We start from the raw sequence: 13,691 nt of genomic DNA on the forward strand, positions 1-13,691 counted from the left end.
ATGCTGTCTGACCTGCTGAGTTCCTCCAGCATTTTGTGCGCGGTTCTGAATTTCCAGCACATGCAGAATCCCTTGTGTTAGAGATTTGGTTAAATTTGGCGTTGCGTTCAATGCAGACTTAGTGGGCTGAAGAACCTGTTTCTGTGCCATGGTCAATGATAAATTATTACACAAGTGATAAATCTATGCTCAGCGGCCACTTTGTTAGCATGCAGACATGGTCAAGAGGTTCAGTTGTTCAGACCAAATGTCAGAATGGGGAAGAAATATGAACTAAGTGACTTTGACCATGAAATGCTCGTTGGTGCCAGACAGGGTGGTTTGAGTATCTCAGAAACTGCCGATTTCCTGGGGTTTTCACACACAATAGTCTCTAGAGTTTACAGAGAACGGTGTGAAAAACAAAAATAAAAATCCAGTGAGCGGCAGTTCTGTGGGCAGAAACACCTTGTTAGTAAGAGAGGTCAGAGGAGCATGGCCAGAGTGGTTTAAACTGACAGGAAAGCGACAGTAACTCAAATAATCACGTCATCTGTGGCGACAAATTTCACAGATTCACCTCCCTTTGGCTAAAAAAAATTCTCAGCTCTGTTCTAATAGGACATCCTTGTGTTCTGAGGCTGTGCTCCCTGGTCTTTGATTCCCCCACTATAGGAAACATCCTCTCCACATCCACTATTTCTAGGCTTTTCAATATTTGATGTGTTTCAATGAGATCCCCCCTCACTCTTCTAAACTCCAGCAACTACGGGCCCAGTGCCATCAAATACTCCTTACACATTAACCCTTTCATTCCCCTGAACCTCCTCTGGACCCTCTCAAATGCCAACACATCCCTTCTTAAGTAAGGGACTCAAAACCACTCATAATACTCGAAGAACGGTCTGAACAATGCACAAGACTATCCCACAAACAGCTAAGCAATATCGGCTTGACAATACTTTCAGAGACTCATATTGGCCAGGACCCTGGGGAAGAGGTCCTTTACTTGGTTTTGGACAACTGCCCCTGGAGCTTTCACACTGACCAGGGAGAGCAGACCTAGGACCTGGGTTTGACTGAAGCTTTGCCTCTGCATTCTTCCAAAAGATCAGTGCAAGATTTCTGCACCAAACCTTCTAGAAACCGACCCAGATTAGTGCTACCAATCTATAAAACAAGGGTTCCAACACAGAATTCCAACCAGAGCTACAGTACCAGAACACCAGTGCATAGTTTTATTCTGACAAATCTAATTAGTTCTCTAAAACCTCACAATGTTTCGGAGCTTCAAGCAATGACTGTCAAACCCACTCAAGGTACTGTGAAATAATGCAGCCTTCATTCCAGAAGCAAATATACCAACCAATCTTCTTACCCGGACTTTGGCATAAGCTTAGCCCCAAACACAAGACCGCATTCAACCACAGGTTCATTCGAGGATGCACAGAACCATCTATCTTGTTCTGTTAGGCAGCCTTTCTTCCAACCTGATACATGATACAAGTCTTCCTAGACCATAAGACATAAGAGCAGTTAGGCCAGTCAGCCCATCGAGTCTGTTCTGCCATGCCATCATAGCTGATTTTTTTCCTACCCCATTCTCCCCATAAACCTTAACCCTCTTACTATTCAGGAGCCAATCTATCTCTGCCTTAAATACACCCAGTGACAACCTCCACAGCCCTCCATGACAATGACTTCCACAGATTTGCCACCCTCTGGTTGAAGAAATTCCTTTTCAAGTCAATTTTAAAGAGATATCCAAGACACCCGCAAATTTCTATAGACGTACTGTGAGGAGCATTCTAACTGGCTGCATCACCATCTGGCATGGGGGAGGTGAGGGGTGGGGGCTACTGCATAGGATCGTAATGGGTACTGGCCTCTGTAGTATCCAGGAGACCTTCAAGGAGTGATGTCTCAAAAAGGTGGCGTCCATTATTAAGGACCCCCATCACCCAGATCATGTCTTGTTCTCATTGCTACCAACAGGTAGGAGATACAGAAGCCTGAAGGCACACACTCAGCGATTCAGGAACAGCTTCTTATCCTCTGCCATCCAATTTCTGAATGGTCATTGAATCTATGAACACTATTTCACTACTTTTTTATTTCTATTTTTGCACTAATTTAACTATTATATATATATACTATAATTCACATTTTTATATCATTATGTATCGCATTCTACTGCAGTCACAAAGACAACATATTTCATGACATATGCCGGTGATATGAAAACTGATTCTGATGTCTCTTTATTCTGAGGCTGTGCTCTCGAACCCTAGACTCTCTACTGGTGGAAACATTCTTTCCATGCCCACTCTATCCAGGCCTTTCAGAATATAGTAGGTTTCACTAAGATCCACCCCCACCCCCCCTCCCCCCGCTTCTACCCGTCTTTCTGAATTCCTTTGAGTACAGGCCCAGAGACCTCAAACGCACCTCATATGTTCAGCCTTTCATTCCTGTGAATCTCCTCTGGACCCACACTAGTGTCAGCACCTCCTTCCTGCGATAGAGTGGCCAAAATAGCTCACAATTTTCCAAATACACTCTGACCAATGCCTTATAAACCTTCAGCAGTCCATTCCTGCTTTTGAATTATAATCCTCACTAAATAAAAGCTAACATCTGCATTTGCCTCCTTTATTATCGACCCAACCATTGTTTACTGCCATTCCAAACCTGTAGAGTCTCCAAAAGCATTGGATTTCACTTGGAGAAACACCAGGTTAAGGTACAGTATTTGGTAAGGTGCAACACACACAGAATGCTGGAGGAACTCAGCAGGTCAGGCAGCATTTAGGGAAGTGAACAGTCGACATTTCGTGCCATGGAGAGCAAGCTGTTATCATGCAACAGGCCCCCCCCTCTCCACACACAGCTGATGAATCCAAAGGAACGGCAGGAACGGATACAGTTTGGCACCAGTGGCATCTAAGGAGATGCCAGTCAACATTGAACCCAATGTGGGACTGCCTTGGGGATTCCAGCCCTGGACTTTTCCTTGGGGTTCACTCCCAAAGCCTTCCCCAAGAGTGGGTATAGCAGCAAGGCCGTGGAGGTTTGAGATCAGAGTTTTCCTTCTCCCTACAGCATTTACTACAACTTTATGAAGCTGTTACAGGGTTAAGAAAAGGACTCAGGATAATACTAGAGGCCAGCTGTGTTACGCTATGACAAACAGCACTGTTGAAGAACCCTCCCTTGTTATTTTTCATCTTCCATCAATCCCAGAGTCTGCTTCCACCCTCACATTCTGTCTCATCTTCACCAGTAATTCCCCTTACAGAATTTCTTGTTGAAAGAAAAGATTTTAAAAAAGGTAGCCTTTTGATTACATCACTCATTTCCCACTGGTTCTGTAACAGTGGCCGAAGTAAGGGTTTCCTTTCTCACTGAAGAGTTCCAGTTAGATACTAATGCTGAGCAACTGTCAATTATCTCCAGGATTTAATTATGTAGTATATTGCTACAGGCTTTATTACCTTTTACCGGGGCTTTGTAAGGCTTTAGTCAGACCACACGGAGTATTGTGAGCAGTTTTGGTCTACTTATCTAAGGAAAGATGTGCTGGAATTGGAGAAGGTCCAGAGGAGGTTCACGAGAATGATCCTGGGAACGAAAGGGTTAATGCACGAGGAGCATTTGATGCCTCTGGGCCTGTACTTGCTGAAGTTTAGAAGAATGGGGGGGGGGGGGGGAGGAATCTCATTGAAAGTTATCGAATATTGAAGGGCCCAGATAGAGTGGATGTGGAGAGGATGTTTCCTATGGTGGGGGAGTCTAGGACCAGAGGACACAGATAGAGTGGATGTGGAGAGGATGTTTCCTATAGTGGAGGAATCTAGGACCAGAGGGCACAGCCTCAGAACACAAGGATGTTACTTTATAACAGAGATGAGGAGAAATTCCTTTAGGCAGAGGATGGTGAATCTGTGGAATTCATTGCCACAAACGGCTGTGGGGGCCAAGTTATTACGTGTATTTAAGGTTGATAGCTTCTCGATTAGTAAAGGGCATCAAAGGTTAAGGGGAGAAGGCAGGAGAATGGGATTGAGGGGGATAATAAATCAGCCACGATCGGTGGCAGAGGAGACTTGATGGGCCAAATGGCCTAAGTCTGCCTCTACGTCGTGTAGCCTTAATCAAGTTACACAATCAATGAGCTGGAAAAATGCAAAACAATTAATAAAACACAAAGTAAGCTAGCACAGTAAATAACTTGCCTTGGTTTGCGTTACAATGGGTGTAAATGACCAGTGGACCCATGCAGTAGCACTGACAATTCTGGTGTGAACGTACTGTAGTGATGAGAACAGCTAGCTGGGAGCTGCCTTCCTTGAGGGAACATTGGTCTGTTGCAGTTCAGGGAGATGTTAAAAGCTGCATCGCACAAGGTTCCTGTCTGCAGTTGTAAACCCGGCTGGAGGTTGCGGCAATACCAGCGACAGTTCAAGTGGGAAGTCAAGCATTTACACCGGCTCACTGATGACAGAGCGCCAGCTGACATCAGTCGCAGCTTCAGGCAAACATCCCCCGGTCAGACGCCGCACCAGAACACCTTTATAAACCTCGTTACTTCTTCACAACCTTTCCCTCGCTGACTCTCAAGTGCAACAGAATCCTCCCAGACAAGGCAACTTCCTTCGCAAGGCACAACTTGAACAGAGAGCGAGAGAGAGAGAGAGAGAGAAACGGGGGGAAAAAATAAAACCCACACACAGCTTCTGCGGACCTATCCAGTCACGATCTGGAGGTTGGACTGTGTTAATCACACAACACAAACTCCACCCTAGAATGAGCCACTGAAAGTTCAGCTTACTTCCTTACTTAATAGTAATACTTCTGAAAATCATAGTTACCAAGCAAACAATCTTACAGATTCCAGTACACCATAAAAGAATACATCTGGATGCCCCAGTGAGTCTGTGTTTATAGATGTGCTGAATTAAATGCTGTTTTTTTCCAATTCAGACAGATTACGACTTCCTACATATCAGATCTAGAGCCCTCCTCGCAGTTTAGAGCACACTACAAGAAACCAACAATGCTTGTAATGTGGAGGCAGATTCTATTTTTAAATTCATTCATAGGATGTGCATTTATTAGATCATGAAATATAAGTGCAGATATCGGTTACTCTGCTCATCAAGTCTGCTCCACCGTTCCATCATGGCTGATTTATTTTCCCTCTCAACCCCTATTCTCCTGCCTTCTTTTCGTAATTTTTGACGCCCTTGCTAATCAAGAACCTATCAATCTTCGCTTTAAATATACCCAATGACTTGGCCTCCACAGCCGTCTGTGGCAATAAATTCCTCAGATTCACCACTTTCTGGCGAAAGAACTGTCTCCTCATCTCTGTTCTAAAGGGATATCCTTCTATTCTGAGGCTGTGCCATCTGATCATAGACTGTCCCACGTTAAAATTAATCTGCAATTCCACTCCATTCATTCATTCTGTGCTGTGTCATATGACTTGGGTGATCACGGTCTTTCCATGACCATGATTGTTCTTGGCAAATTCTTCTACAGGAGTGGTTTGCCATTGCCTGCTTCTGGGCAGTGTCTTTACCAGACGGGTGACCCCAGCCATTATCAATACTCTTCACAGACTGTCTGCCTGGCGTCAGTGGTCGTATAACCAAGACTTGTGATATGCACCCTTGGCTTCATGTGACACTGATCTGGTGGGGAGGGGAGTGCTAAGCAGGAGTTACACCTTGTCCAGGGGTGACCTGCAGACCAACGGAGGAAAGGAGTGCCGTCCGTATACAGTCCTTTGGTAGAGACGTATCTCCAGCCCCACACCCACCACTCTATTTGGTCTTTCAATATTCTACAGGCTGTTATGTTTTGTAACTTCAAAACATTAAACTGATTCATAGGAAGACACAGGCATCCAAAATGCTAGTCTAACTTCCAGGTAACTTTAAACGCGGCGCACATGTATCACGTGGTAACGTCACGACATATGCAATTCACGTATTTATACATGCAACCTGTAATGAATTATTTAAAGAAGCAAGAGCGCTTAATCAACAATGTATTTACAATATTACTCAAATATTACTTAAATACTAAATACACAGCAATATCCTTCCTCATTCTTCAAAACTGCAGCAAGTATAGGCCCAATGCCATCAAACTCTTTTAATACATTAACCCTTTCATTTCTGTCATCATTCTCATGAATCTCCCCTGGACCCTCTCCAACGCCAGCACATCCTTCCTTGCCCATCCCTACCGGCCCTTGTACTGAACGTTTTAGTGGGCAGTCAGGAGGCAAACGTGGTGTCTGGGCTGATTATTAACAGAAAATCTCCCTACCTGAGAATCAGTTAAGTTATAAATAAAGCAAATGCAATTGGTTTAATGTTATTGTATCTGGAGGTACAGCGAAGAGCATTATTTTGTCTGCTATCCATCCATATAGATTGTTTCATTACGTACACCTTCCATCTCTGCACACACTGCTCGGGGAACAGAGATCCTCAACAACCAAAAGGTGGATTACTCTGTAAATGGTGAGAGAGCACAAATGTGGGAAATTCACAGGGATCGGGGTGATCAAGGACATGCCTCACAAAAGATTGGCAGATACAAAAAGCACAGGTTGAGCAAACTAAAGCTTTTCTCCTTAGTGTGCAGGGGGATGAGAGGTGGCTTGATCGAGGTGTACAAGGTGATAAGAGGCATGGAGAGAGTGGACAGCTAGAGACTTTTCCCCAGGGCAGAAATGGCTAATACGACAGGGGGATTAACTTTAAGGTGTTTGCAGGAATAGGAGGAAAGTCAGAGGTCTTTTTTTTTTACAGAAAGTGGTAGTTGCGTGGATGACATTAGGGACATTTAAGAGACTCTTAGATAGGTACATGGATGATAGAAAAATGGAGGGAAGGGCTGGCTTGATCCTAGAGTAGGTTAAAGGGTTGGCACAACATTGTGGGTTGAAAGATCTGTACCGTGCTGTTCTAATACTATTGAAATAAAAAACATAATTGAACAGCAGAGCAGTCATGATGGACCATATGACCTAATTCTGCTCCTGGTCTACACTGTAGTCTAAATTATCTGGACCCATATAGTGTAATAGCTGGCCAGTGGCGAAGTGGCATCAGTACTGGGCTCTAAGGCAAGTGGCCCCGGATTTGAATCCAGCTCCTTGCATGCTTTCCATCCATGCTGGGTTGAGTGTTGAGCTAGCAACTCGGCCTCGTAGATCAAAACAAGATGCTACAGAAACGGCAAGGTTGCTGCCCGATGTGCCACAAGGCGCAGAGAGGGATAATTATATCGAGTAATGGTTATGCTATTAGGCATTTATGACTGAGGACGTGCAGTCATGATCAGAATCTGAAAAGACGTCGTTGGTGTTGCTCCTCCAACCGGAGTGTGGCCTCATCACGGCAGTAGAGGAGGCCAGTGATGGAACAACACCCTTATGTTCCGTCTGGGTAACCTCCAACCTGACGTCAGGAACAACGATTTCTTGAACTTCTGGTAATTGCCCTCCCCCTACCCTTCTCCTTCACCATTTCCCTCTCTCACCTTATCTCCTTACCTGCCCATCACCTCCCTCTGGTGCTCCTCTTTCCCTTTCTCCCATGGCCTCTTCTATCAGATTCCCCCGTCTCCAGCCCTTTATTTCTTTCACCAATTGACTTCCCAGCTCCTTACCTCACCCCTCCCACCTTCTTACTCTGACTTCTAATCTCTTTATTCCAGTCTTGATGAAGGGCCTCAACCCAAAACGTTGACCATTTACTCTTTTCCATACTCTTTTCCTGGCCTGCTGAGTTCCTCCAGCATTTTGTGTGTATTACTTTGATTTCCAGCATCTGCAGATTTTCTCTTGTTTGACTATAATAAAAAGTTTGGGGGGGGGTGGTTGGAGAGAGGATTAGTTATAAGATGATGGGTGAAGCCAGGTGGGTGGGAAAGGTCAAGGGCTGGAGAAGAAGGAATCTAATAGGAGAGGAGAGTGGACAATAGGAGAAAGGGAAGGAGGAGGGGACCCGGGGGAGGTGATAGGCAGGTGAGGAGGAGAAGTAAGATAGCAGAGTGGGGGAATAGAAGAAGAGGGAAGGGGGAGGGAAAATTACTGGAAGGAGAAATCAATGTTCATGCCATCAGGTTGGGGGCTACGTCGATGGAATATGAAGTGTTGCTCCTCCATAATGGGAGTAACCTCATGCTCAGTGCTCTGATTTATGAAGGCCAATGTGCCAAAAGCTCTCTTTATGCCTCAACTGTGACTCCATTTTCAAGGAATTATGGATCTGTATTCCCAGATCCCTCTGCTCTGCCACCCACCTCAGTGCCCTACCATTCACTGTGTAAATCCTACCCTGGTTTTTCCTGTCAAAATATAACACCTCAAATGTGTCTATATTAAATTCCATCTACCATTTTTCAGCCCATTATTCCAGCTGGTCCAGATCACTTTGCAAGCTTTGATAGTCTTCGTCATTGTCCACTACGTCCCAATCTTGGTGTTATCTGCAAATCTGCTGATCCAGTTTACCACAATATCATTTAAATGGTTAATTTGGATAATAAACAACAATAAACCCTGCAGCACCCCACTAATAAACATCCTCTCATCAGAGAGACAGCCATTAACTACCACTCTCTGTCTTCTGTTAACTTAATGCTGAATCCAATTTACTACTTCATTTATAATGCCAAGTAAAACCTTCTGCACCAGCCTCCTACACAGGACTTTGTCAAAGGCCTTGCTAAAGTCCATGTGGATAATGTCTACCAACTTTCCTTCATCAACCTTTCTCAGAAGCTCCTCAAAAAACTCTGTAAGATTTGTTCAACATGACTACCACACACAAAGTCATGTTGACTATCCAGACGAAGGGTCTCGGCCCGAAACGTCGACAGTGCTTCTCCTTATAGATGCTGCCTGGCCTGCTGTGTTCCACCAGCATTTTGTGTGTGTTGTTTGACTATCCCTAATCAGGTCCTGTCTATCCAAATACTTATACATCCCGTTCCTTAGAATACCTTCCAATAATTTACCCATGACTGATGTCAGGCTCACTGATCTGTAATTTCTTGACTAAATCTTAGAGCAGGGGTTCCCAACCTGGGATCCACGGACCCCTTGCTTTAATGGTATTGGTCCATGGCATGAACAAGTTTGAGAACCCCTGTCTTGGAGCCGTTCATGAACAACAAAATTTCTAGCACCGGCCTTGCGCCTAAGGATGTTTTAAGTATTCCTGCCAAGGTCCCTGCAATTTCTGCACCAGCCTTCCACAAGGTTTAAGGCTGCACCTTGTCAGGCCCTGGGGACTTATCCACCCTAGTTTGCCTCAAGAGAAGAAGCACATCTTCTTCTGTAATCCAGATACAGTCCATGGCAGGGATAGATGACCTTTCATCAGATCATCAACACAAAATGTGAAATCTGCTCTCTCCACAGCTGCTGCCTGGCCTGCCGCTTATTTCTGGCATGTGCTGCTTTGTACCCCATTTGTCCCCTTCCCTGTTCCCAACAGGCCTGCAGGATTCCTCCTTTGCGTACCGATCTGGCGCCAGGATTGGGGAATTAACTGGGCCAAGTCAATGTCCCGGCCCCATTACACAACGCTGCATTTCATTCACACTGAGGCTGTGTGGGTGAGAGAGTTCAAAGGATCTGCTTTTTTGACATGTTAACGTTTTCCAACCAATTTTGCATTGATGTGGTATGGATGATGTTATGATTCGAGAAGGTCACATAGCTATAACTCAGCTCTTAACAGCACTATCTGGGGGCAATATTTCTGTCTCCCGGAGCATTTATGACGACATCATGAATGAAATGAATGCTTTCATATGATCTATCCGTTACCTTATTTATCACTCAGGACTGAGTGTCTGTGTTTCACTCTACACTTTAAATGAACTCCCATGCTATTCTTAACCACTTCTCATGTGGTACAGGATGTTTCAAATCACCCAAGGGCTGGAGGAGGTTAGAGTGAAGAGATTTAAAAAGAAACTCATAAAGCTTTAATGCAAAATAATACACAAACAAGCTAAACAGGTTAAGGCAGTTTGCTTTCCCGTTTCAGAATCACATTCCTGATTAAGGATCCCGGCCCGAATTGACGTTTCTAACCCTCCATGGAAGCTGCCTGGCCTGCCGAGTTCCTTCAGCATTCTATTTATTTAATTTAGAGACAGAGCACAGAATAGCCCTTCCGGCCCAAAGAGCCACGCTGCCCAGCAACACTATCCGACCTGTACCTTCTAACTGGCACATCTTTGCACTGTGAAAAGAAACCAGAGCACTCAGAGGAAACGTCACACTGAGCCGCTCTGCGTTTCCAGCAGCTACAGAATATCTCGTCTTCACATTATATCTTTTCTTTGACAATCTTAATATTTTACTGAAAAATTAGAGCCTGCATTAAAATTTGGGATTTATCTATCTATCTGTTATTTATTATTGATATACAGTGTGGAATAGACCCTTCTGGCCTTCCAAGCCACACTGCCCAGCAACCCCTGACTTAACTTTAGCCTAATCACAGGACAATTTACAATGGCCAATTAACCAACTAACATGCACGTCTTTGGAATGTGGGAGGAAATCGGAGCACCCAGAGGAAACCCACACGGTCACGGGTGGATGTCCCAACTCCTTACAGGCAGTGCCCGCATCATTACATGGTGTCAAGCAGTGAAGACAAGCTATGAATTGCAATTTTAGAATCACTACATGATCCTACACTGGAACCAACGATTTTGTGGTGCTAACTTTCAGGATAAGTTAGCTGCCTATTGGACTCAGAATACAGACAAAGGTCAATTGGCTAAACTTTGATCCATGTCGCTTTCCAAGCTCTCCAGTTTATAAAAGTGTCACAGAAGACAGCACTAAGTTCACCATCAGTTTAAACCCTCATCAGGTAAGCCACCCGAGGTTTGGATGCACAATGTAAATTTACTGGGATGCTACCAGTAAGACTGTTACAGCCAACGGTGGTAGTGGGGACCAGCTCCCACTACCTGTTAAATGCTCCCAATGGTGTGAAACTCAAATGGCCTCTGGCAACCAAGTCCAGCTCCTGGCCTTCGCGTGTGGCTTAGCTACCGAGTCCGGCAGGACTGCTTCTACTAACAGCAGAAGTGGCAAAGTCAGGTTACCAGCACCTTAAAACTAGTCGCTTTCGGCAGATGGGGATCGTCAGCCATGGTTGGCAGCTCATCTAGGAGGAGGAAAGCTCTGATTTCAAATCTCCGCTGCCTTGCGGCTGTACCCGCTCATGAGGAAGGCTTTGGGAGTAAAGCCTGAGGGAAAAATCCAGAGCTGGAGTCCCTCAGGCAGTCCTGTTGAGTTCGACGCTGACTGGCAACCCCTGCGACGCCGTTGGTGCCAAACTGCATCAGTCTCTGCTGTTCTTTTAGGTTCATCAAACACGTGGAGTGGGGGAGCTTGCTACACAGGCAACAGCTTTCTCTCCACATCGTACTGCCCAGGCTCGTGCATCTAGACAGCCAGGACGCAACATTCATGGTCGACCCTGACCAACAGAGGCCTCAACCGAAACTGAGAGTTCCACAGTCCATGACAAAGAGAATGTAAAAGAGAATGCAGCTGAAAATCTGTGGTTTACAGAAACGTTAACTGTAGGGTGGCACGACAAAGTTCTCTGACCCAAAACCAACATCAGCAGTAAACGCAAGTTGTGCAGCAAAACTCTCACCGTGGTTTGCAGTGAACAAGGATCCTTGGGGAAAGTCCTTTAACTTGTTCCAGGAACATGCAGTGGAATTGTTGACCATCAGATGGCGAAGAGAGATCTACAGTTCTGTTGCCAGATCATCAGCATCTATCACAGAAGCAAGTGGAGAGAGATTGAGTAGATTAGCTTGGAAGCTTTTATTCCTCAATAAATACGACTTGAAGACAATAAATGTTTCATAAGCATAAAAAATTCTCAAGGATCCTCACTTCTAAGGGAGGCTTGCCAGCTCAAGCCTACATCTACTGGAGGGACCTTCTGGAACAACAGGCAATGATTGACAATTTATCATGTGTACGATGCTTTGTGACCACTATCTCCTCACTAAGTGCGACGGTGTCTCAACACAACAATGGAGTATTTTTCTCTCACAAAACAAAAGGCACGGGTGCAATCATGGAATTCAGAGAATTTAATGATAAAGCTGAAGAGGTTTTGGAATACTTTAAATTCCAATACATGAGACTTGAGAGAGAAAGATTTGAGTTTGCAAATATTTAAACTGCAATTTATTTTGGATTTATTTGTGTTAGAGCAGAATAAATTGCACTAGAGATGTTTTGCAATGTTCTTTTAAACAGTTGGCACAGTGAAGATCAAGGCAGCCTGAAACAATCTATAAGACCCATAGGAGCAGAATTAGGCCATTCGGCCCATTAAATCTGCTTTGCAATTTGATCATTGTTCATTTATTATCCCTCTCAACCCCATCCTCCTGCCTTCTCTTCATAATCTTTGATGTACTTACTAATCAAGAAGCTATCCACTTCCACTTTAAATACATCTAATGACTTGGCCTCCACAGCTGTCCATGCCAATGAATTCTACAGATTCACCACCCTCTGGCTGAATAAATTCTTTCTTATCTCTTTTCTAAATGGATATCCTTCTGTTCTGAGGCAATGCCCACTATTCTGAGATTCCCCCAGTTTAGGAAATATCCTCTCCAATCCATTCTAATAAAGACTTTCAATATTCAATAAGTTTCAATGAAAATCTCCCTCATTCTTCTAGGCTCCAGTGTCTACAAGCTCAGAGCATCAAACACTCCTTATACATTTCCCCTTTCATTCCTCTGGATCCTCTCCAATGCCAGCACCCAACTTCTTAGATCAGGAGCCATAAATTGCTCGGAGTACTCCACGTGCAGTCTGACCAATGGCTCATAAAGCCTCAGCGTTGTATAACACAAGAGACTCCGCAGATGATGCAGATCCAGGTCAACACACGCAAAATGCTGGAGGAACTCTGCAGGTCAGACGGCGTCTATAGAAATGAATGAACAGCTGATGTTTTGGGCTGAGACCCTTCATTAGGACTGGAAGGGAAGGGGGAGCCATGTGAGGGGTGGGGGGAGATGCAATGATATGCTGGGAAGTGATGGGTGGAAAAGTCAAAGGGCTGGAGAAGAAAAAGAGAAAAAAAAAACGGGCTTCACCTATCCTCTTCTAGCTTGTCCTCTTTCCCCTCCTCCTCCACTTTCTTATTTGTCATCGTTCCCCTTCCTTACCACTTCTGAAGAATGGTCACAGTATTTAACATTTCAACCCTGAGAAAAAGATGGTGGCTTCCTTCCCCATCTATGCATCTTGTACTTTTATAAACTTGTATCAGATGTCCTCTCAGCTTCTGCTACTCTAGAGTAAACAACTCAAGTGACTGCATACCTGAAAACAATTTTATCTGGTATTGTCGCAATTAAGATGTGAGATCTTGCTGCGCATAAATTGCCTGCATGTTTCCTGTATCGGACAATGACTGTTCTTCTAAAGTACTTAAGAGAAGCTTCAGAGGACGATCCCGGGAATGAAAGGGTTAACACATGAGGAGTGTTTGAAAGCTCTGGGCCCGTACTCGCTGGAGTTCAGAAGAAGGAGGAGGGACCTCATTAAAACCCATTGAATATTGAAAGGCCTAGATAGAGTGGAGGTAGAGAGGATATTTCCAATAGTG

General features: G+C 44.6%; 1 protein-coding gene across 8 annotated transcripts in view; it reads right to left on the reverse strand.

Moving 5' to 3' along the window:
* The window catches only part of pik3cd (phosphatidylinositol-4,5-bisphosphate 3-kinase, catalytic subunit delta), a 250,545-nt gene that overhangs the window by 103,363 nt on the left and 133,491 nt on the right, over positions 1-13,691 (reverse strand). For 6 of the 8 annotated variants that reach the window (XM_073032256.1, XM_073032250.1, XM_073032251.1 and 3 more), the window contains one exon: positions 11,700-11,825. The exons of 1 other annotated variant lie outside the window; for it this stretch is intronic. The gene's annotated coding sequence lies outside the window, so the exon portion shown is untranslated. Of the gene's footprint in view, positions 1-4,214; positions 4,722-11,699; positions 11,826-13,691 lie in introns of those variants that run through there. One more of the 8 variants, XM_073032258.1, reaches the window with a different exon arrangement.

This window comes from Hemitrygon akajei, chromosome 29 (assembly GCF_048418815.1).
Source record: "Hemitrygon akajei chromosome 29, sHemAka1.3, whole genome shotgun sequence".
Lineage (NCBI taxonomy): Eukaryota > Metazoa > Chordata > Chondrichthyes > Myliobatiformes > Dasyatidae > Hemitrygon > Hemitrygon akajei.